The sequence below is a fragment of the Lycium barbarum genome, chromosome 9 (genome assembly GCF_019175385.1).
Source record: "Lycium barbarum isolate Lr01 chromosome 9, ASM1917538v2, whole genome shotgun sequence".
In the NCBI taxonomy this organism is placed as follows: Eukaryota; Viridiplantae; Streptophyta; class Magnoliopsida; order Solanales; family Solanaceae; genus Lycium; species Lycium barbarum.
The window spans coordinates 36,991,416-37,016,226 of NC_083345.1; the positions used below are offsets into that span (position 1 = coordinate 36,991,416).

A 24,811-nucleotide genomic window follows, 5' to 3' on the forward strand; every position below is an offset into this window, starting at 1 on the left:
TTCCCGGCACATCAACACCCCAACTTAAAGTCCTTGCTTGTCCTCAAGCAAGTAGTGGACGCAACTAGGACTCAACTAACATCTAGATATCATAGAGTAACAATGTCTACATTGGTTTTGACTCTGAACTACCGGCATGCATGTGTTTCTTCAAAGGACCACCCCAATTTTCTATTTCAAAGCAATATCCATAACTCAAGAATGCTATGACTAACAATGAAGCTTCAATGCATGACCTTACATTATCGAACACATTATGATGCACACAAACGCTACTTTAGGCAGTCACTTTATTTTGCTCAACTCTCATCCTTATGCCCTCACATAGACCACAGAATGTCCCAACAAACATATATACAACAAGAATGGGACAAGACGAAAGAGAAGAGAAAAACACTCACACTCACACTCACAAAGAAATTCATATCTACACATGCAAATACCATAGGCTTGCCCTTATTTTCTTATGTTTTCATCCTAGGCTCGTTCGGTTGTGATCACATTAGGACTTGTTTTGGCTTGTAATGTAGGCTTAGGGACGGGTAGGATACTTTTTGGATATTAGTGACTCACCCGCCTTGAACAGTACAACATCTCTTCACCTTAATTCACCTCTTTTCTTTCCAACCCCTTTGTTTTCTTTCAAGTTTTCAACCTCGATGTGGTTTTATTCCTATATATATATGCAACAACCACATCGAATCTCCACTAGCAAACTCCACCACCCTCAACTTATGTTTTTAACATGTACTTCACATTTAATTCACCCCCAACTTAGACACTTTTCCTCGTCTATCTAGTAGCATCAAGGAGGGAACGGGTGCGAAGATGGATAACTTTCACAAAGGGTGAGGTTTCATATTTGGCTAGCCAAGAGAAAGGTCAAAAGGCTCCCAAAGGGAAACTAGGGATATTTTCAGCTTTTGGTAAGGCTTATTTAGGCAAAGTGACTATTTACACAAAGAAAGCCCAAGATCATTTCACAACCAAACTAACTTCCGGATTTCAAACAAGACCAACCAGGCAAGTTCAAGATTATACATGCTTAAATAGAATTAAACTAACAACTCACGCACACATTGGCATAAGGAAAATTATTTTTATAGTTGTGACCTCCTAAGTAGTCATTTATCACACACAATAGCCCAACAATCATAATGTCATATAAAGAATCAATCATGTCAACCAATAATTGTTCTAAGTATGCATTTTTCAAACTTTCGAGGGGTCCAACCTTTTCATCAAACGATCACAACATGCCATCAGTTACAGAACAATACCAACTAAGTCAAAACTACTCTACTCAACCTAAACAACATCCTAAACATGCCAGTTTCAAAAAAATAAAACCCCTCAGGAAAAGAACTCTGGAAAAGAAAAGCCAAGGGGGTTCCTACACAAATATATACAACAAACAACCTGATCATGTACCCCCACCCCCCAACTAAAGATCATGCAATGTCCCCAATGCATCGACTCTAGGTGCAATATGAAAAATGGTGAGGGATACCTGGGCGCCCTAGGCGCTATGTTCCTCGACTCGGGACTGTGCTGCCTCAGACGCAGCAATATCAGGCGTTGCCTCTCGGGGCTAGCTGCCCGACGAGCCCATCGGATCTGGATAGTTGTCGCGCAGCAAATTCAAGGCAGCGGCTTGCACCATCTTCTCCTCCAGTTTGTGCAGCCTCTTGTTACTTTCAATCACATTCTCAACTATAGCAACTAGTGGTCGTTTTCCCCGCGCCTTTTCTCCTTCCTCTCCTTCTTCTCCTTCTTCTCCTTCTTCCTTAGAGTCGAGCAAGTTTTGGACCGGGATATCAATATCCAAGTTAGTGTGCAGTGCCAAAATAAGGTCCTCTACTCGCTCGCGCGCCTTTAACTCATCTAATTCAGCCTTAAGCTTCTCCAATTATGTATGAAATGTAGCTGAATCGCCCCCTAATTTTGACTGCTCCAAAGCAACCAACCTCGTCTCAAACCCATCCAATCGTGATTGGAAAACCTCGCAATACTGAGCATATTCTTCCAGAATTTCTCTCTTGGTAATGTTGATTTGCTTAGTTATTTGGGGCTTAAGTTGGAGCATGATTACCTCAATTTGTTTTTCAACCTTTAAAGTCTTGAAGGCTAACTCTCGGTAACTCGCCCTCGAAAATATAAACAAATCAACCTCTAATTATGCTGCAGGAGGTTGAGTAGATGAAGTGGTAGGACCCGCAGAAGTGGCGGGAGCAGGGTCGGAAGGTGGTGGTGGATCAGTAGTGGCAGTGGTACCAACAACCCCCTCAATCGCCTCAGAACTAGGATCAATGACATGGGCCTGAGCTGTGGTATCAGTGCCACCTGCCTCAGGCATCGCAGGATCGGTCGCAATAGTAACTCCCATGGCCCCAAACTCTGACTCGGGTGGAGCCCCTATATTTGCCTCAGGTGGAACCACAAATATCTCCGGTGCATCCCCCTTTTTACCCTTCCGCCAATCTCCAAATTTCTTGTTTTGATGCATTGGGCCCGATTTGGAATGCCGACAACCTGAGCTTGTCTGCACAACTCCGTGATAAGGCACGAGAATGCCAACGAGGTCATAGGCTGGGGTGCTGTCCGTCGAATTTCATCAGCTATCATACACCCCATGTTGACTGGATACCGACTCATTATCGCTGCAATGCCTATTGCCTGAGAAACTGTGAGTGTATTGTCATTCTGCGTCACTAGCAGTCTGTACCTCATCAGGTGCCACCAGAATTGAGCCTCCTTATTGAGTAAACCCTTGACAATCTTGGGGCTCTATTGAGTCACCCAATCTACCTCCGGGTGGGCAATTACCGTAGCAAGACATTTGATTACAGATCGATGATTTCGGCGATCCGACTTATCGAAGTACTCTTTCTCATCCTCCGGTGCCTGAAAGTCATCCCCAAAATAAAATCTGTTGATAGCCTCAGCTGAAATGTCAACCTTGACATTCCGCACCGTAATTTCATCAAGCAACGGGAGAGCAGTATTAGTCTGACTAGGCTTTTTCATTCTCAACAGCTCAGCCCCATAGGTGGCATAGAACTCCCGCACAATTTCTGGGCAAAACTCCCCAGCAGGTTCAGCAAACACCTCTAACCTGTAGGATCGGAGTGTTTCGGTCGTGTTGGGAAGAGCTTCCAGACCCTCGAACACCAACTGCCTCTCCTCTCATATGTTGCGATTCGGCTCATCCCCACGCTTAATAGTGGACAGACCTTCCTCGTACAACTCCTTTGTCCCCAGAACTCCAAACTGTAAAGCATCCTCTGGTAGTGTTTTACTTCGTAGAACCAACCGACGCTTGCCGTGTGCTGATTCTGGTGAAGCATTAGAGTTTGGAGCTCGGGTGTCTGTCAGCTCAGATGAGCCACACTTGTTCGAATCCCCCTCATCATCTGAAGAGTCACCTGTCTCCGTGCCAGTATCCCCAGATTTTTCTTCTCCCTCCGAGGTGGAAAGAGTCATGGTTGGGGGTTGAGGATTTCCAGTCCCCCTCATTTTTTTACTAGTATGACCTCATCATCCGAACCCTCATCCCGCAAACGGAAGTCTGTCTCTGGTTGGTCGCGGGCTCGACCTCGACCCTTAGCAGCTCGGGGCCCCGTGCCCCTTCGTACATTGCATTTCTGGACCATACCTGCAAAAGAACCTATGTTAGTGATGGGTCTCAGAAGGGAAAGCTGACTGAAACATAGTGGTCACATTTTTTTTTGTGGTCGTATAAGTCTTATACGGTCCGTATAATATTATACGGACCGTATAAGTCAGGGCATGGGAAACAGAACAGGCAGAATCCCATTTATGAACCATGAACAAGATTTCACGGACCGTATAATATTATACGGTCCGTATAAGTCAGGGCATGGGAAACAGAACATTGGAAACCCCAATTGTGAACCACAAATAAGTTTTCACAGACCGTATAATATTATACGGTCCGTATAATAGCCTGACTCGGGGAATTCATAAATAGGGCTTCTGCCAACCCGTCAATCCTATACGACTTATTTATTACATCATATCATCACACACACCTTATTCCATGGTTTCAATTCTTACGGGGGTGGGCTTACTCAGACTTCACCCATTTTTTTTCTATTGTACAATTCATTAGCATTTTTAAGGCACTTTGTATTAGCGGGCATAACAACCTTCGAGTCCAAAAATTTAGAATCTTCAGTTGAGATGCGATCCGCCTCAATAGAGTGTTGAATCACCCCATAAGTGTATAACAACCAACTATGCTACTCCCCTTATTTTAGAAAATTATTAACCATGGAACATTTTACCAACATCTGAAATATACTAGTATCCAACACAAGACTTTCATCAAAGAGAAAAAATTCGGATTTGAAACATCACCATACCTGTGCCTTGATGAATTTGAGAAAGGTCCTTGAAGAACACCTTGTGCACAACAATGGCAGATTTTAAACAAAAAGAAAAGCACAAAATTAATCTTGAACAGAGGGTTCTTGGACTGTGGGAATGGATTTTGGCTGGGTGTTTATGGTTTCTTGGATGAATTTATGGGTGTGGAGTAGTGGAATTCGAATGGGTGAAAGTATGGATCGTAGGGTGGTGATCGTGGGTTTTAATTGAGGGAGTGTGAGTGAGAAAATAAAACGGGCAGGTGGAAGGTTTTAAAAAAAAACCCTCTGTTCAATTTTCTTTTTGGTGGAAGTTAAACGGGTCGTATAGCATTATACGATCCGTGTAACTTCAATTTTCTTCACTTACCTCGTTGGAGCACATCCTTATTAAACGATCATTTTATACGGCCCGTATAATATTATACGGTCCGTGAAAATGATCGTATTTGGCGGACGTCTTCAACTAGTGTTCTGCCTGATTTCCTTACCTTCCACGACTTGATTATACGGTTCGTATAAGTCCAGTTTTTTGCAGGCTTCAGTGGTTTTCTTTTTTTTTTTTTTACCTGCACCCGAAACCATTCCGTGATAGTGCTTCAATCTCTGCTCATTCACCTTAAATGTCCAAGTTCTATCTCCGGACTTTAACTCAATTTCTCCATGGGGTGAAACACCTACCACCTCAAACGGACCAGACCACCTTGATTTAAGATTACCAGGCAGCAATTTCAACCGAGAGTTAAACAGCAATACAGGGTCACCCTTGTAGAACTCTCGCTTTAGGATCTTCTTGTCATGGTATTGCTTCATCCTTTCTTTATAAAGTGCTGCACTTTCATACGCCTGGTACCGAAACTCATCCATCTCATTTAGTTGAAACAACCTAAGCTTGGTTGCTTCCTCCAAATCCATATTCAGTTTCTTCAGCGCCCACATAGCCTTGTGCTCAAGTTCAACCGGCAAGTGACAAGCGTTTCCGAATACAAGCTTGAAGGGTGAAGTCCCAATCGGAGTCTTGAAAGCAGTCCGGTATTCCCATAGAGCATCATCGAGTTTGCGGGCCTAATCAGTTCTATTTGCATTCACTGTTTTTGCTAGAATACTCTTCATCTCCCTATTGGACACTTCAACCTGTCCACTTGTCTGAGGGTGATAAGGTGTTGCCACCCTATGTTTTACACCATATTTCTCCATCAGTCCCGCGAAAGCTTTATTACAAAAGTGGGATCCACCATCGCTGATTATAGCCCTCGGAGTACCAAAATGAATAAATATGTTCTTCTTGAGGAACCTCATAACACTCTTGGCCTCGTTATTAGGTAAAGCCACCGCTTCTACCCATTTTGACACATAGTCCACAGCAACCAAGATGTATTTCATGCCACCCGAACTCACAAAGGGTCCCATAAATTCAATCCCCCAGACATCGAACACTTCTACCTCCATAACAAAATTCATAGGCATCTCTTGCCTTCTGCCGATATTCCCTTGCCTCTGACATTGATCATAGGACCGCACCAATAGATTAGCATCATGGAAAATGGTCGGCCAGTAATAGCCACACTCAAGTACCTTAGCCGCAGTCCGGTTTCCGCTATGATGACCCCTAACAGGAGAGTCATGGCACGCCTTTAGAATCGCCATCACTTCACTTTCCGGAACACAACGCCGAATGACGTTGTCAGCGCATGTTCGGAACAAATAAGGCTCGTCCCAATAGTACTGTCGAGCATCCCGCAAGAATTTCTTCTTTTGGTAGGCTTTCATATCTTCTGGCACTATGCCTGTTACTAAATAATTGGAAATGTCAGCATACCACGGTGCCACCTCCATTGACACAACCAACACCCTCTCATCTGGAAAAGCATCATCTATATCAAGCTTATCAGAAGGTCTCCCAGCCTCTTCAAGTCGAGAGAGATTGTCAGCAACCTGGTTTTCAGTGCCCTTGCGGTCCTTCACCTCAAAATCAATCTCTTGTAGCAATAGTACCCATATGATTAGTCACGGTTTTGCTTTCTTCTTCGCCATGAGGTATCTTAAGGCTGCATGATCAGTGTAAACCACTACTTTGGACCCTAACAAGTAGGCCCGAAATTTCTCAAAAGCAAACACAATGGCAAGCAGCTCTTGCTCCGTCACTCTGTAATTCATCTGGGCGGCATTCAGTGTTCTGCTTGCATAATAGATCGGGTGCATAATTTTGTTGTGCCTCTGCCCAAGCACAACACCTATTGCAAAACCACTAGCATCACACATCAATTCAAATGGCAAGGACCAGTCAGGAGCAACAATAATAGGAGCAGTAGTGAGACGCTCTTTCAACTCCTTAAACGCCTCCCAGCACTTATCATCAAACGCAAACTTCGCCTCTTTTTCAAGAAGCTTGCACATTGGGTTGGCAATCTTGGAGAAATTTTTGATGAAGCGCCTGTAGAACCCAGCATGTCCCAAGAAACTTCTGACACCTTTGACCGAGATAGGTGGTGGAAGTTTTACAGTCACATCAATTTTCGCTTGATCGACCACGATTCTCTTTTCAGAGATTTTGTGACCGAGGATGATTCGTTCCTTCACCATAAAATGACACTTCTCCCAATTTAGCATGAGATTTGTCTCCTCACATCTTTTTAGCACTTGACCCAGACGGCCAAGACAATCATCAAACGAATCACCCACAACAGAAAAGTCATCCATGAACACTTCCAAGAAATCCTCTACCATGTCGGAGAAGATTGACATCATGCACCTCTGAAAAGTGGTTGGTGAATTACACAAACCAAAAGGCATCCGGCTAAATGCAAACGTCCCATAAGGACAAGTAAAAGTGGTCTTCTCTTGATCTTCCAAAGCAATGTTGATCTGATTGTAGCCTGAATAACCATCAAGGAAGCAATAGTAGGAATGTCCCGCTAGCCTATCAAGCATCTAATCAATGAAAGGCATAGGGAAATGGTCCTTGCAAGTGGCAATGTTGAGCTTGTAATAATCCGTTGATGTGCCGGGAATTTTAGCACATTTTATGCCTTTGTAACTAGACATGTTGCTTGATTTTAAGTGTTTCTACGTTGTTTCTTATGTTATTTTTGTGTTTTATAGGGTTGATTAACTAAGGATCGGAAATGAGAGGTAATGCTGAAAAAACGGACAAATTGGAGCTAAGCGACGCTCCGTAACTCAGGTTACGGACCGTAACAGGGTCCGTAACTCATGTTACGGTCCGTACCTTTGAACCGTAACAGGGCATGAATTTCCAGAAAGTTTTCATTGAAACCATCAGTGTTACGGTGGACTGTTATGGTCCGTAACTCATGTTACGGTCCATAACATGTCACCGTAACATGAGCTAAATTTCCAGAGAGTTTCAATAAAACCTTCAGTGTTACGGTTTAGTGTTACGGTCCGTAACTCATGTTACGGTCCGTAACCTTTCACCGTAACATCATCCAAAATTCCAGAGAGTTGCCAAGTAATTGTCACCACTTATGCTTCAGAAGGACGGACCGTAACACAGGGTACGGTCCGTCGCATGGTGGCCGTAACGTCAAAGTGGTCAAATGACGAAATGAAGGACGGACCGTAACTTGAGTTACGGTCCGTAACAATGCGGCGTAAGGGCATTTTTGTCCAGAAACTTGGCGCGATTTTTGGCTCTATAAATACATAATGTAGGGTTTTAATTCATCATTCAGATTTTATTTTAGAGGCATAAACCCTAGGTTTTTAATCTTGAAGTGGTTGGAGCATTTAAGGCAACAACTTCACTCTCATTCCATCTTGTATTAGTATTGTAAGTGTATTATGTTAATCTTTAAGCTTTTTCTGTCAAGAAACATTATGAGTAGCTAATTTCAATTCTAAGGTTGTGAATCCCATGATTGGTATTATGTGAATGGGTTTCTATTATTGATATATGCATAATGGTTGTTGTTATTTATTCTATCTTTGAGTTGTAACGTTGGGTAATGATTGCAAGCATTAGCCGAAGCCATTATATTGACTTTTCTTGGGAAAGAGAGTCAATATTGGTAAGATTGAATAACAATGACTCGAGGCGTTAACCCTCGTTTAATAGACTAACTTAGGAATAAGAATAAGTCTAAATTGGCATCATTGGTCGCTCTTCGATTGTAACTCTTTTATATTCGGAAGAATCATAAAGAGGAAATACTGCTTAACTATTGGGAAACATTAAGAAGTCTTTAAGAGACCAAGTGCATATTCATAGAACAACCATTAGAAGTATATCACTTTGAAACCTGAAGCATAATATCTAATCAAATTGGGGAATACAACCTTACTCACTCTCTCTCACATTAATTACATTTTAAGTCAAAGTATTAAATTATATTATTCAACAATCAATTCAAACTATCCGGAATTGGATTAAAGCATTTAAAGACCGGTATCGCATACGATTAGTACTCTTTTCTCTCCATATTCCCTGTGGGATTCGACCCCAACCTTGTTGGGTTACTATATTTGACAACGTCCGCTTTACGCCATTAATAGGTGTAATTTGAGCGTATCAAAATTTGGCGCCGTTGCCGGGAAATACGGTTCATAAATTACTAATTGTTGTGTACTATTCTTTAAAACTTTTTCTATTCCATCACACCTCGTTTGCTGTTTTAGTGAACCAGGTGAACATGGCTGGAAGACCCCATCGCAATCAAGGGAACCAAGGGGGGATCCAAGTGAACCACCCTGCACCAGAAGAAGAGGAGGATGAGAATGTATTTGCAGAATTCATCGACGAAGCTGATTATGCTTCTGCTGTAGTTCCCCCGAGAACAGGAAATGCTAATTTCAAAATTGATAGTTCTATCTATCAGCTATTGAAACTTGAAGGCTATTTCCGAAATTCTTCGGAGGACTGTCCACTTCGACACCTAATGAATTTCGTGCATGTATGTTCCCAACAATCTCAAGGTGTTGTTCCTGCTGATGCACTGCGACTGCGGGTTTTCAAATATTCCTTAGCTGGCCAAGCTAGGGAATGGTATGAAAAGCTCCCGAGCAATACTATTCATACCTGGAATGAGCTGGCCAATATCTTTCTAAAAAAATGGTTCCCACCCAGCAAAAAGGCTGAGCTTCGGGATAAGATTTTTTGGTTTAAACAACTTCCAGGGGAACAACTATATGCTGCATGGGAAAGGTTCAAATATTATCTAGCTCAATCTCCGACTCATGGATTTCCAGATGCAATTCTCACAGAGAAGTTCTACAAGGGGCTAGATACAATGAATTAAATAGCTGTCAACACTGCAGCTGGGGATGCTTCATGGACAAATCCTTTGTCAACATCACCCGGTTGCTCGACAAGCTTACTACCCATAATCAAGCCTGGCATTCAAGTGATAGCGAATTCCTATCATATGGTAGTCCCTCTGTGGCCGCGGTGGCCAAAGAAAATCATGATCGAGATCATGCGTTCGCTCAATTGCAAACCACCGTGGATTTATTATCCAAAAGGCTTATGGAGAAAGAGGCCAAATGTGTAAATGTTGTCGATGAGATGCCACCTCATGCTCCCGGAATGTATCAAGTTTCTGACGAAACTTATCTTGAGGGGCAGCCACAATATGAGGATGAGAATTATGTCAATAACTCGCAAGGGGGTTATCAACGGCAAAACTACCAAGGTCCCGGTAATCACCCATGGCAAAGGCCTCAACAAAATTACCAAGGAAATAATTATGGAAGAACTGATCAGGGTAATCCCAATCAAGGGAATTATAATAACTATAATTATGGCAACAAGAGCTCTAACCCCTACATTCCACCTAGGGGGCAAGCATCCAATTCCCAGCCATGGAGAGATAATTCAGCTACTAACTCTGCTGGCAACACGTCTAATGATTCTGCAGAACTGAAGAGTATGATGCAAAAAATGCTGATGAATCAAGACAGAACAGAGAGCACAATCAAGGGAATGTCCCAGGTCCAACTATCGCATTCAGCTTCCATTCAGAAGCTTGAAGCACAATTCAGAGACCTTTCTCGAGAAGTGCATACTCCTCAACGGGGACAATTACCGAGTGATACAGTTCCTAATCCAAAAGGTAGTGGAGTGAACTCTGTGGAGAATGTACTTGCCATTAGCACCAGAAGTGGAAAAATACTTCAGGGTGACAATAAAAAGCCAATTGATCAGGAACCAATTGTTGAAAAAGAAGCGCAGCCTAATGTATTGGATGATATTGTCGAGGAAGAAGCAGGGGATGAAGTCCCCATTGTAGTTGAAGAAGAGCTGAATCTTAATAAACCAAAGGAATCGGTGGAAAACCAGGAAAAGGGGAAGGCAAAACTTTTCGGTGCTCTTCGCCCTTTGAGCCAATTGTTCAAATCTTCACCACCTTTTCCTCAAAGGCTGGTGAGAAAAACAGAAGATGAGAAGTGCTTGCGGTTTTATGATCAACTCAAGCAGTTAACGATGAATTTTCCGTTCATGGATGTTGTCCAAGAAATGCCTGGCTTTGCTAAGTATTTGAAGGACCTTTTAACAAAGAAGAAAAAACCATTGAAACATGACACTGTGGGCATCACTCACCGCATTAGTGCCATTCTTTCCAAGACCACAGTGCAAAAGAGGGGAGATCCTGGAGCATTCACAATTCCATGCACCATAGGGCAGCAAAATTTTGCTAGGGCTTTATGTGATAACGGGGCTAGCATAAATCTTATGCCCCTGGAAATTTTTATGAGATCAGGGTTAGCGATGCCGAGGCCAACTACCATGAGATTGCAGATGGCAGACAGATCGATAAAAAGGCCAGTGGGGGTAGTTGATGATGTGCTGGTTCAAATCGGGAAATTCCTTCTGCCGGCAGATTTCGTGATTCTTGATTGTGCTATTGATCAAGAAATTCCTATTATTCTGGGAAGACCTTTCCTTGCCACAGGGAGAGCTCTTATGGATTCCGAGAAGCACGAAATAAAGTTCCGGGTGAACGATGAGGAGGTGACTTTCCACGCAAGCAGAGGTATGAAATTACCTAGTCCTTATCAAAGTATTTCAGTCATCAATTCTGTTGATGAGGTGGATGATGTTGTGGAATTCAAAATAGAGGAAGAATGTTTGAGAGAAGCACTATCGGCCATCTTGGTAAATTTTGATGCTGAACAAATGGAGGGATATACTGAGACAATAAATGCACTCATCGGTCTGGGGTCTTACTCTTATGAGCCCAAGAAACTATCTCTTGATCTAGAGAAACGAACAACTCCTCCAGCAAAACCCTCAATTATTGAGCCACCGAAGTTGGATCTCAAGCAACTTCCAGCTCATCTTAAATATGTGTTTCTTGAAACGAATGCCACCCTCCCAGTTATTGTGTCATCACTTCTGAATGAGGGCCAAATCCAAAGACTCATCGAAGTATTGAGAAAGCATTTAAGAGCTTTGGAATGGACTATTGCAGACATCCGGGGGATTCCCGCCGGAATTTGTGAGCACCGAATACAGTTGGAGGAGGAAAGTTCGCCGAGTGTTGAGCATCAGCGAAGATTAAATCCACCGATGCAAGAGGTGGTGAAGAAGGAGATTATTAAGTGGTCAGATGCTGGGGTGGTTTACCCGATTGCCAACAGTCCATGGGTAAGCCCAGTTCAGTGTGTGCCAAAGAAAGGGGGCATCACTGTTGTCCCTAACTCTAAAAATGAGTTGATTCCGACAAGGACTGTCACCGGTTGGAGAGTGAGTATGGACTATCGGAAGCTGAATACCGCATCTTGCAAGGACCACTTCCCTATGCCTTTTATTGATCAAATGCTTGATCGGCTAGCCGGAAGATCTTATTACTGTTTCTTGGATGGGTACTCAGGATACAACCAGATCAACATTGCGTTGGAAGACCAAGAAAAGACTACTTTCACTTGTCCCTATGGGACATTCGCTTTCAGCCGGATGCCATTTGGTCTTTGCAATGCACCAACTACCTTCCAACGATGCATGATGTCCATATTCTCTGATATGGTTGAAAACGTTCTTGAAGTTTTCATGGATGATTTCTCTGTGGTGGGAGATTCATTCGATGAATGTTTGGGTCATCTTGATCGGGTGCTACAACGGTGTGAGGAAACCAACCTCGTGCTCAACTGGGAGAAGTGTCATTTTATGGTCAAGGAGGGCATTGTCCTTGGCCATAAGATTTCAGAAAAAGGGATTGAGGTTGATCAAGCTAAAATCGATGTGATTTCACAACTCCCTCCGCCCGTTTCAGTAAAAGGAGTTCGGAGTTTCTTGGGGCACGCCGGATTCTATAGAAGGTTTATCAAAGACTTCTCCAAAATTGCAAATCCCATGTGCAAACTCTTAGAAAAAGAATCCAAATTCAATTTTGATGAGAAGTGCATCAAGGCGTTTGACGAGTTGAAGCTGAAATTAACCTCCGCACCGATTGTGGTGTCCCCAGATTGGTCACTTCCCTTTGAATTAATGTGTGACGCCAGTGGTCTTGTAATTGGTGCTGTGATTGGTCAGCGGCTAAACAAAATCCTACACCCAATTTATTATGCCAGCAAAACATTGAATGGAGCCCAGCTGAACTATACAGTAACGGAGCAAGAATTACTTGTTATTGTTTATGCTTTTGAAAAGTTCCGGGCTTATTTGTTGGGTGCCAAGGTAGTGGTTCACACTGACCATGCTGCATTGCGCTATTTGATGGCGAAGAAGGATGCTAAGCCTCGGTTGATAAGATGGGTGTTGTTGCTACAGGAATTTGACTTTGAAGTCAAAGACCGGAAAGGGTCAGAAAATCAAGTAGCTGACCATCTTTCCAGACTGGAAGCACCAGGGAGACCGAGTGATGTGCTAGATATTGATGACACTTTCCCGGATGAAAGTGTTTTGGTCATTTCCAATGATGTGGCACCATGGTATGCCGATATTGCCAATTATTTGGTAACTGGCATCGTTCCTGAAGAGTTGAAGACATATCAAAAGAAGAAGTTCTTGAGAGACTGCCGACAGTATTGTTGGGATGAGCCTTACTTATACAGAACGTGTGCTGACAATATGATCCGGAGATGTGTGGCGGAATCTGAGGTGACGGACATTTTGAAAGCGTGCCATGATTCTCCAGTTGGTGGACATCACAGTGGAAATCGAACAGCAGCCAAGGTGCTAGAGTGTGGCTACTACTGGCCAGCCATTTATCGTGATGCAAATATGTTGGCACGCTCTTGTGATAAATGCCAACGCCAGGGCACAATAGGTCGGAGGCATGAAACTCCGATGAACTTTGTTCTTGAGGTGGAGCTATTTGATGTATGGGGAATTGATTTTATGGGGCCCTTCGTGAGCTCCTACGGCCTGAAATACATTCTTATCGCAGTGAATTATGTCTCCAAATGGGTGGAGGCGGTGGCCTTGCCTAACAATGATGGTAGGAGAGTCAATGCGTTTCTCAAAAAGAACATCTTTACTAGATTTGGCACTCCTAGAGCTATTATTAGCGATGGTGGATCTCATTTCTGCAATAAATCATTTGCTGATCTTCTTGAAAAATATGGCGTGCATCACAGGGTTGCCACTCCATATCATCCTCAGACGAGTGGTCAGGTTGAGGTCTCAAACAGAGAAATAAAAAGCATCTTGGCAAAGACGGTCAATGTGAATCGCACTGACTGGTCTAAAAAGTTGGATGATGCTTTATGGGCATATCGCACGGCATTCAAAACGCCTATAGGGACTTCACCGTATAAGTTGGTATTTGGGAAGTCATGTCATTTGCCTATTGAGCTTGAGCATAAAGCCCTTTGGGCATTGAAAAAGCTGAATATGGATTGGCATGAAGCAACCAAGCTGCGGTTGTTTCAAATCAACGAGATGGATGAATTTAGGAACAATGCCTATGAAAGTGCAACACAGTACAAGGAAAAGATGAAATACTATCATGACTCGAAGATCCTAAAAAGGGATTTTCAGCCAAAAGACTTGGTCTTGTTGTACAATTCACGCCTGAAGTTCTTTCCAGGCAAGTTAAAGTCCCGTTGGTCTGGCCCTTTTGAAATTGTGAGTGTATCCCCAAATGGAAGCGTCATTGAGGTGAAATCCGAGGATGGCACTCGGACGTTTAAGGTGAATGCACAAAGAGTGAAGCATTACCATTGGTGTATTGATGATGGTAAGGTCGTGGATAGGTATCGTTTGAAATATGGCTCCTGAACTCGAAAATGAGGTACCACGTCGAGCTGTGACGTTAAACCAAGCGTTGTGTGGGAGGCAACCCACATTTACCGCTTTGTAAGTAGTTTAAAGTTTGTATTTTCCTTGTATTCTTTTGTGTTGTTGATGTGCTAATGTGGTGGGATTTTGAGAACTGAAGGGACCAAATAACTGCTGAGTGATCCAAGGCGAGACGCTCCATGTTACGGCCCGTAACTCATGTTACGGTCCGTATCATGAAGCGTAACAGGCAAAAAGAAAAAAATAAAAAATCACTGAAGGATGAGGAAGAGTGTTACGGTACAAGTTACGGTCCGTCGTACGTGTTACGGACCGTAACACTGGGTCGTAACTTTGATACAAAATCTGGGCTTCACTGGAAATTTTCAACATGTTACGCCAGGTGATACGGACCGTAACACGAGTTACGGTCCGTCGATTGGACTGCCAGGTTATTAATGAATAAGTGAAACGGGGTCGTTTGATGGACCGTAACACAAGATACGGTCCGTATCTCAGGATACGGTCCGTAACAGGTAACGTAATTGTCGGAAATGTTTAAATACATTACCGACGGTTCCCATTTCAAATTAAAAGGTTTCTTAAAACGTTTTTCAACTCCCTCTCCCTCATAAATCCTCTCTTCTCTTCTTCACATCTTCCTCTCTTCATCTTTCCATTCTCCCCCATATTTCTTTAAAACATCTCTTTGCTATCTTCTTATCACAATCCCTGTTGTAAGTTTGAGTTTCATCCTTACAATCGCCAACGATCAGGTATTACATGTCTTTGCTTTTTTTTCTTTTAGCTATCAATGCGAGTTCTATGATGCTCATGAGTAATTTCGTATAATATGCGTTGAAATTCGTGTTTTGGGCTGTGTTGATTGAGTTTGAATTACAATTGATAAGTTATGGGGGATTTGACAATGGTTGGGGGTTGGGATTGGTATTGGTGCTGTTTAAAAGATTCGTGGGCACAAGCAATTGCTTCCCACTGAATTGGAGGGCAAATCCGGTTAAAGGTTTCATTTGTGAAATTACTAAATCGGTTTGCCCACCAACTGTTCGATAAAAGTCCCCAATAAAAACTTTAATAAAACCGGGTGAAGTCTGAGTAACCCGAGGCATGTGAGGGGATATAATATTGTTTTACAACATACCCATGGGACATTAAGTCGAAAATCTTGGCCTCGTGCTTAAAACGAGAAAATTTGGCCAAGTCATTTGTTTGCTAATCTGTTGCCCGTCATTATGTGTTACGGACCGTAACGTACGTTACGAACCGTAACATCGCACCGTAACACCGATAATTTCCATGAAATCTTTCTGGAAATTTGGCTGATGTTACGGTGGGATGTTACGGACCGTATCCTATGTTACGGACCGTAATACCACACCGTAACATCGATGGATTCCATGAAAACCTTCTGGAATTTTGACAGACGTTACGGTGAGGTGTTACGGACCGTAACACGAGTGACGGACCGTAACATCATACCGTAACACCTCTCAAATTTCCAGTAACTTTTCTGGAAATTTTGATCATGTTACGGTGAGACATTACGAACCGTATCCTACGATACGGACCGTCGACTGTGTTACGGTCTCTTTGCTTAATTGAACCATTTTAGTTACGGTTGAAGATACGGCCCGTAACACCATCGACGGTCCGTCGACTGTGTTACGGTACCTGGCCTAATTGAAGTCCTTAGCTTAAATTCATAAGGTGTCTAATTCTTTTTTAACAACTTCTCGTACATCATATCTAACTTTTCCTTCCACAGGTATGGGTAAACCACGACAATCAAAGATGGCTTCACCTAAGGTCGCGCAAAAAGGAAAAGGTCGTGCTGCAAGCAAGGTAACCTCACGGCTGCGCGACGACGATCTGATCAAGGACGCCAGGCCTAAAAAGAGGCCGGTCGCACCTAGCAAGCCACCCCCACCAGTTGCACCCAGCCAACCAGACCCACAATCAGAAAGTTCCTCCTCGACTGAGGAGTTGAGAGAGTCGAGCTCATCGAGTTAGTCGAGCCAAAGTGAACCCCAGCGGGCTATCACACCAACACACCGACCTCAACCACCCATTAGACAGCCTACTGCGGAGGAGCGCGAAAAAGAGCGCGAACAGGAAAGAAGGAAACTTGACATTCGGCTGCAAGCTATGACTGAGAAGATCCTCCGGTTTAATGTGGAGGGATCTGAAGATTTGTATAACAAGGGGTGTGAGCGGGTAAAAGGTGAGGGAATGGACCCAAGGCGGAGTATTTTCGAGGAACGGAATGTCATCTTCGATGGAATAGAAGGATATCCCGGCATTAGTGATACTATCCGATTCCACAAGTTGGAGTTTTTGAAAAACCCCGTTGGGTCCTACATATCGGTTTTTGTTAGGGAATTCTACGCTTCATATGGGGCAGCTGTATTCAAAGTAGTGAAGAAAGGGCAGCGAGCAACTCAAGTACCGGCATTGAATGAGGTTGTATTCCGGACAAAGAAGATAGATGTCTCTCCATCGGCTATAAATAAAACACTATTCGGGGAAGATTATATAGAGCCTACAGCAGCGGAAGAAGGGGAGTTTGCCTACAAAATTGAACAGAAGGATACAATCCCCGTCCGAAAATGGGTAGCTTCTGTTATTGCACGGACAACAGATCCTGAATGGGCTATAGTTCCAAAGTTGACAGCCACCACGCGGATTTGGAAAAACACCCTAATGCCAGAGGAAAAGTTTTGGTGGCAAATTGTTCTGTTCCGCATCCGTCCTACCCAATCAGATAATTATTTGACTCCAGACAGGGCTGTTCTTGTGGCTTCCATAATGTCGCGATATAAGATCAACTTCGGACGACTGATAGCCGAAGACCTCCGAGAGAGAGCCACCCAGCCGACCACTTCCCTCATTCATCCATGCCTGCTTACACTACTATGCTTGCGTGCAGAACCAGAACCCCTACCCCATATCGATCACAGTGTGATTGCCAGCCATATTTATGACATCACAAAGGGGAAAGATGAGGTGTTGAGCCAGGGTTCATTGCCCTCTGCATCGGTTTCTGAGGTGCCGGAGGGGCCTACGGGGTCAGATGTTATACCCTTGGCTATCATGGGTGAAGACGGAGCTGCTGCGGATCAGCCCACAAATTCTGAGGCTCCACCGGCTGATCATGCTACACAGCCTATGCCACCTCCAGCCGCACCTACTTCGGGTGGTCCTACCTCTTCCACTGGAGCAAGCCCAGCACCACCGCAGGCAACACCAAGAGTCCCACCCGAGCTTGCGAGAAAAATGATGTTCAACCGGGATAATTTTGGGGCAGTGGTCCTGCAAGCGGATCGCACAGATAGACAGGTCAAGCAGATCATGACTGAGCTAAAATTATACAAAAAAAGGGCTATTGATGCAGCGCTGCGACCGATAAAAGAACAAATGGCTGCGGACCACCTACAAATCCACTCCCGAATAGATGGTATTGAGGGCAGGATGACTGAGCTAACTAGGACACACCCTACATTGGAATTGGGCGCTATTCGGAGTGAGTTGCGGTCTGTCAAGGATGATGTGCAGAAATTGAAGGCCCAGGAAGTGGCTGTGGCGACAGACCAGGTTCCTAAAGTACACACGGAGTTGGTACAGAGCCTATACCAGCCGGTTCATAGCCTACTAGGGGATGATGACAACGAAGACACGGTTGAGGAACAGCACGACGAGGAGTTGGAGGAGGATATCCCCTCTGTGGACAAAGGGAAGCGAAGCAGAGCATCGCCAGATCTCGAGCCCATTCTCCAAAGTCTTGATCCATATGCTGAGTTGCGCCCACAGAATGAGGAAGAGGAGCAGCGTACTTTGAAAAGAATCCGCCAGGAGTCCCGGTTAAGTTCCGACACCGCAGGAGCTACTTCTAGCTCAGCTCAGCCCGTTGAGCCGGCTCACCGTATTTCTCCCCCACCCACTGCTCCACCCCATGATGCTGCGACAGATCCGAGTGCCTAGTGCGCTCCAGGGAGGCCCTTAATTTTTTTTAAATGCGTTATATTGATGCTTTGAGGGCAATGCATGCTTTTAAGTTGGGGGTGTGGTATTTACTGATTGGTTGTTGGGATTGCTGTTTTAGTATACTGGATATTGTTTTTAGTATTTTTGTTTTGATGGGTATTTTATCCCAAAATTGTGATAATAAGCATGTGTGTAAGACAATTGTTATTGTTTTGTTTTGTTGGTATTATTTTTATTAGCAAGTATGTGTTAGGATGTTCTTCGGCTGTTCTTTGCTATGTGTTTGTTAAACCTAGCATGTTTAGGATGTTTAATATATAAGTAAAGTAATGATGACTTAACTGGTAGTGGTCCGTGTTTCTAGCATAGATATAAATGGTTTTTACAAGTTCAATGATATCCCTCCGAAAAATAATTTGTGATATACATCAAAAATGAGTTGTTGATATTGACATGTATGGTTCTTTTAATGACATTGCAAAGAAAAGGTGTTTATGCATATGAAATCTTCAAATGGAAATGAAGTCGGAATATTTAAACAATCCTTATACCATTGTGTGGTGAGTTTTTTTTTAGCTTCTATTTGCATATGATGCTTGCAATCTAGAACTTGCCCGGTTGGTCGTGCGTGAATTCTAAGGAGAATTTGATTGTGAAGTGATCTTAGGCTTTCTTTGTATTAACCCCCAAGTATCTTAAATGAGCCTGGCCCGTACAGAAAATGATCCCTAGTCTCCCATTTTTGAGCCTATAGACTTTTTCTTCGATTAACCATGAACTAACCTATTTCCCTTCTGTGAATAATCCCATTTGACACCAAGTCCCTCCTTGACACGGAAGAATGACAAATGAGGCTAAAAGCCTAAGTTGGGGGTGATAAGTCAAAATGCGGAAAATGAGGCCAAAGGCCTGTTGGGGGTGATCACGAATATAAAGGGACATAATTCAGCGTGGATATAAAAAAAAAATAGATATATAGGTATATAAGTTCTAAATAAATCCACGCTAAAGATGGAGGGTCGGAAATGATAGGAAGAATGATGAATGAAGTCAAAAAGAAGTGTCGAGGAGAGTGAGTCACCGATACCCAAATATTCATCCTACCCGTTCCTAAGCCAACGTTACAAGCCCAAAAATTCCTAATGTGATCACGATCAAATTGTTCAGAGTTGAATGCATGGAAAATAAAGGCAAGCCTATGGTTTGTGCACGCATGGTATGCAAATTTCTTTGTGAGTGTGAGTGTTCTTCTGTCTCTTTAGTCTTCTGTCCCATTTATGTCGTAAATGTGTGTTGGGACATTCTTTGGTCTATGTGAGGGCATAAGGATTGTAGGTTTCAAAGTAACTGGCTTTCCGGAAGATTGAAATTCATGTGCATAGAGATCCCCGTACTATGATTGTGTCATTAATTGAGGTTGCATAGTTAATTGAAATTTTTCTGAAATGTGCGTTTTGTGTCACAAACAGGAGATGGATAAGAGCCTAAATATTTTTCTTGGATCGAAGAGTCCGTGCTAGAAACACATGCCAAACCCACCGTAGTCATTCTTATTTTGCTAAGATGTCGTGTGTTAGTAGCGAGTATTGTTATAGTTGCTTGAGGACAAGCAAAAGCTTAAGTTGGGGGTGTTGATGTGCCGTGAATTTTAGAACATTTTATGCCTTTGTAACTAGACATGTTGCTTGATTTTAAGTGTTTTTACATTGTTTCTTATGTTATTTTTGTGTTTTATAGGGTTGATTAACTAAGGATCGGAAATGAGAAGTAATGCTGAAAAAACGGACAAATTGGAGCTAAGCGACGCTCCGTAACTCATGTTACGGAACGTAACTCATGTTACGGACCGTAACAGGGTCCGTAACTCATGTTACGGTCCGTACCTTTGAACCGTAACAGGGCCTGAATTTCCAGAAAGTTTTCATTGAAACCATCAGTGTTACGGTGGACTGTTACGGTCCGTAACTCATGTTACGATCCGTAACATGTCACCGTAACATGAGCTAAATTTCCAGAGAGTTTCAATAAAACCTTCAGTGTTACGGTCCGTAACTCATGTTACGGTCCGTAACCCTTCACCGTAAAATCATCCAAAATTCCAGAGAGTTGCCAAGTAATTGTCACCACTTACGCTTCAGAAGGACGGACCGTAACACAGGGTACGGTCTGTCGCATGGTGGCCGTAACGTCAAAGTGGTCAAATGACGAAATGAAGGACGGACCGTAACCTGAGTTACGGTCCGTAACAATGCGGTGTAAGGGCATTTTTGTCCAGAAACTTGGCGCGATTTTTGGCTCTATAAATACATAATGTAGGGTTTTAATTCATCATTCAGATTTTATTTTAGAGGCATAAACCCTAGGTTTTTAATCTTGAAGTGGTTGGAGCATTTAAGGCAACAACTTCACTCTCATTCCATCTTGTATTAGTATTGTAAGTGTATTATGTTAATCTTTAAGCTTTTTCTGTCAAGAAACATTATGAGTAGCTAATTTCAATTCTAAGGTTGTGAATCCCATGATTGGCATTATGTGAATGGGTTTCTATTATTGATATATGCATAATGGTTGTTGTTATTTATTCTATCTTTGAGTTGTAACGTTGGGTAATGATTGCAAGCATTAGCCGAAGCCATTATATTGACTTTTCTTGGGAAAGAGAGTCAATATTGGTAAGATTGAATAACAATGACTCGAGGCGTTAACCCTCGTTTAATAGACTAACTTAGGAATAAGAATACGTCTAAATTGGCATCATTGGTCGCTCTTCGATTGTAACTCTTTTATATTCGGAAGAATCATAAAGAGGAAATACTGCTTAACTGTTGGGAAACATTAAGAAGTCTTTAAGAGACCAAGTGCATATTCATAGAACAACCATTAGAAGTATATCACTTTGAAACCTGAAGCATAATATCTAATCAAATTGGGGAACACAACCTTACTCTCTCTCTCTCACATTAATTACATTTTAAGTCAAAGTATTAAATTATATTATTCAACAATCAATTCAAACTATCCGGAATAGGATTAAAGCATTTAAAGACCGGTATCGCATACGATTAGTACTCTTTTCTCTCCATATTCCCTGTGGGATTCAACCCCAACCTTGTTGGGTTACTATATTTGACAACGTCCGCTTTACGCCATTAATAGGTGTAACTTGAGCGTATCAAAATTTGTTGCAAACTCTCCATCCGGTGACAGTTCTGGTTGGGACCAACTCATTCTTTGCATTCGGAACAACAGTGATGCCCGCCCTTCTTAGGAACACGTTGGACTGGGCTCACCCATTTACTATCAGCAATTGGGTAAACTACTCCTGCATATAACCATTTGATGGTCTCTTTCTTGACAACCTCTTGCATATTCTCGTTCAGTTACCTCTGATGCTCTACACTTGGTTTGCTATCCTTCTCCAACTGGATTTTGTGCTCACAAATCCCAGATGGAATACCTTGGATGTATGCTATGGTCCAACGAATAGCACGCCTATACTCTCTAAACACCTCCAAAAGCTGTAAAATCTGCTCTTCAGTCAGTAGAGCTGAAACAATCACTGGCAATGTATTATCCAGACCAAGGAACTCATACTTCAGATGTGATGGGAGCTGCTTAAGCTCCAACTTAGGTGGCTCAATGATCGAAGGCTTTGCTGGAGGAGTTGTTCTATTTTCCAGATCGAGATTCAGCTTCTTTGGGTGGTAGGAATATGATCCCAACTCAACAAGTGAATTAACTGTCTCCACATAACCTTCCATGTCCTCAGCATCAAAGTTAACAAGAATACCAGCTAGAGCTTCACCCAAACTTTCTTCTTCCATCTTGAACTCCACTGCTTTATCAACAACATCAAACGAATCAATTATCGAAATGCTCTCATAAGCACTTGGTAACTTCATCCCTTTGCTAGCCTAAAAAGTCACTTCTTCATCATTGACTCGAAACTTGATTTCATTTTTCTCTGAATCCATCAGAGCTCTCTTTGTAGCAAGGAAAGGTCTCCCCATAATAATAGGAATGTCCCGATCAATAGCACAGTCAAGAATCACAAAATCAGCGGGCAACATAAAATCACCAACCCGCATAAGTACATCATCAACCACCCCAACAGGTCTTTTGATAGACCTATCAGCCATTTGTAACCTCATAGTAGTCGGCCTTAGCATCCCCAAACCTGATTGTTTGTATATAGAAAGAGGCATCAAATTAATACTCGCCCCATTATCATACAAAGCACGAGCAAAATCATGGTGCCCAATAGAACAAGGAATGGTGAACGTCCCAGGATCTACCATTTCTGAACAGTTGTAGTTGAAATGATGGAACTCACAGTGTGAGTCAGATTCACGGTTTCATATTGAACCGTCTTCTTTTTGGTCAGCAGATCCTTCAAATATTTAGCAAAACCGGGCATCTCCTTGATAGCTTCCAAGAAGGTAAAATTTAGAGATAACTGCTTCAACTGATCATAGAACTTCTCGAACTTAACATCTTCCTTCTTCTTTACCAACCTCTGAGGAAAGGGAGGTTTAGATTTGAGCAGCTGCGTCAAAGGGCGGAGAGCCCCTTTTATAGCCTGCTTGCTTGTGTTATCAGCTTCCTTCACCATCTCTGGAATATCAGCAACCTTCTTGTCAATAGGATTCTCATCAACATTAATGGGTACTTCAGACTGCACGTCATCCTCTTCATCTATCAGCTCAAGATCCATCACATTCTTATCAGCCCCCTGGAGTATTTTACCACTCCTAGTAGTGATGGAAAACACACGGTCTACACCGCCTCCCCCATTCTTTGGATTCGGAATAGTGTCACTCGGAAGTCCTCCCTTTTTAGAGGGTGCTGCTCTCTAGAAATATCCCTCATCTATGACTCAAGCTTCTGAATAGCCGTTGTATGGGAACCCACTGTTTCTATCAGCCCAGAAAAAGTCCTTTCAGACTTAGATTGATTGGCCAGAATCTTCTCAAGCATTGCTTCAACCTTCGAACTACCTTGCTTTGTTGACTGCCCTTTAGGTGGTATATAAGGATTGGAACTCTTGTTCCCAAAATTGTTACTGTTGTTGTAGCTCCCTTGGTTCTTACCACCATAATTATTGTTGTAGTTCCCAGAGCTGTTATAAGCACCTTGACCTTGCTGAGGTCTCCATTGATTCTGATTCTGATAACCACCTTGGTAATTCTGTCTCTGATAACCCCCTTGAGAGTTATTAACATAATTAGCATCTTCAACCTGCATAGGTGGCCAATCATGGAACGGACCATCTTGAGTATGGTACATCCCTTTTGGAAAAACTGTATCATCCTCACAAACATTTAGTTTCTTGAGCTGGGATTCATCAAACTTCTTCGTTAGCAAGGAGATATTTGTTGCAAGTTCTGCCAATGTTTGTTGGGTGTCTTGATTCTCCTTTACGATATTCTGGATCATAGCACTACCATATGGTACCACATCAGCATTGTTTGAGTGTCAATCCTGATTATGAGTCGTCAGCTTGTTAAGTATGTTGGTCACTCGTCGAAAGGTCTTGTTCATGAAACAACTATTAGGTGCATTATTAGCAACTGACTGTGTCACTGGGTCTAACCCTCGGTAGAACATCTCCATTAATATGTGTTCCGGAAAACCATGATTCGGGCTCTTCTGCAAATACTCCTTGAATCTCTCCCAGGCTTCATATAGTTGTTCCCCCGGTCGCTGCTTGAATTCAAATATCTTGTCACGGATTTCAGCCTTCTTGCTAGGGAGGTACCATTTTGTGAGAAAAGCAGTCACCATCTCTGCCCATGAAGTAATCGAATTTCGGGGCAGCTTCTCAAACAATGTTCTTGCCTCCCCGGTTAAGGAATATTTGAATAACCTCAACTGAATAGCATCTTGTGGAACGTTGTTCTGGATGTGATTAGCATACACATCCACAAAATTCTACAAAAGACGTTGAGGGCCATTCTCGGTAGAGTTCCAAAAGTATCACTCAAGCTTCAACAACTGGTATCGAGAGGAATCAATTTTCATGCTAGCAGCTGCAACTCGAGGCTGAACAATAGCAGATGCATAGTCCTCCTCTGCAACAAGATCAGCAAAAATATTCTCATCATCTGATTCATTCGCCTGATTGTTCAACCGATTCCCCTGGTTGCCAGCATGTTGATTTTGCTTCCGATTCATGTTCACCTGGTTTACATAGAGTAGCAAACAAGGTGTGATGGAATAATCAAAAGACTTCAATATAGCA

General features: G+C 42.8%; 2 non-coding genes across 2 annotated transcripts; one reads left to right on the plus strand and one right to left on the minus strand.

The window, feature by feature from the left end:
• Positions 1-9,484: 9,484 nt before the first annotated feature.
• Positions 9,485-9,591, minus strand: LOC132612462 (small nucleolar RNA R71). The gene has a single exon (XR_009571821.1). It is a non-coding gene; the product is annotated as a small nucleolar RNA R71 (small nucleolar RNA).
• Positions 9,592-24,199: 14,608 nt separating this feature from the next.
• On the plus strand, positions 24,200-24,306 carry LOC132612395 (small nucleolar RNA R71). The gene has a single exon (XR_009571762.1). It is a non-coding gene; the product is annotated as a small nucleolar RNA R71 (small nucleolar RNA).
• The last annotated feature ends 505 nt before the right edge of the window (positions 24,307-24,811 follow it).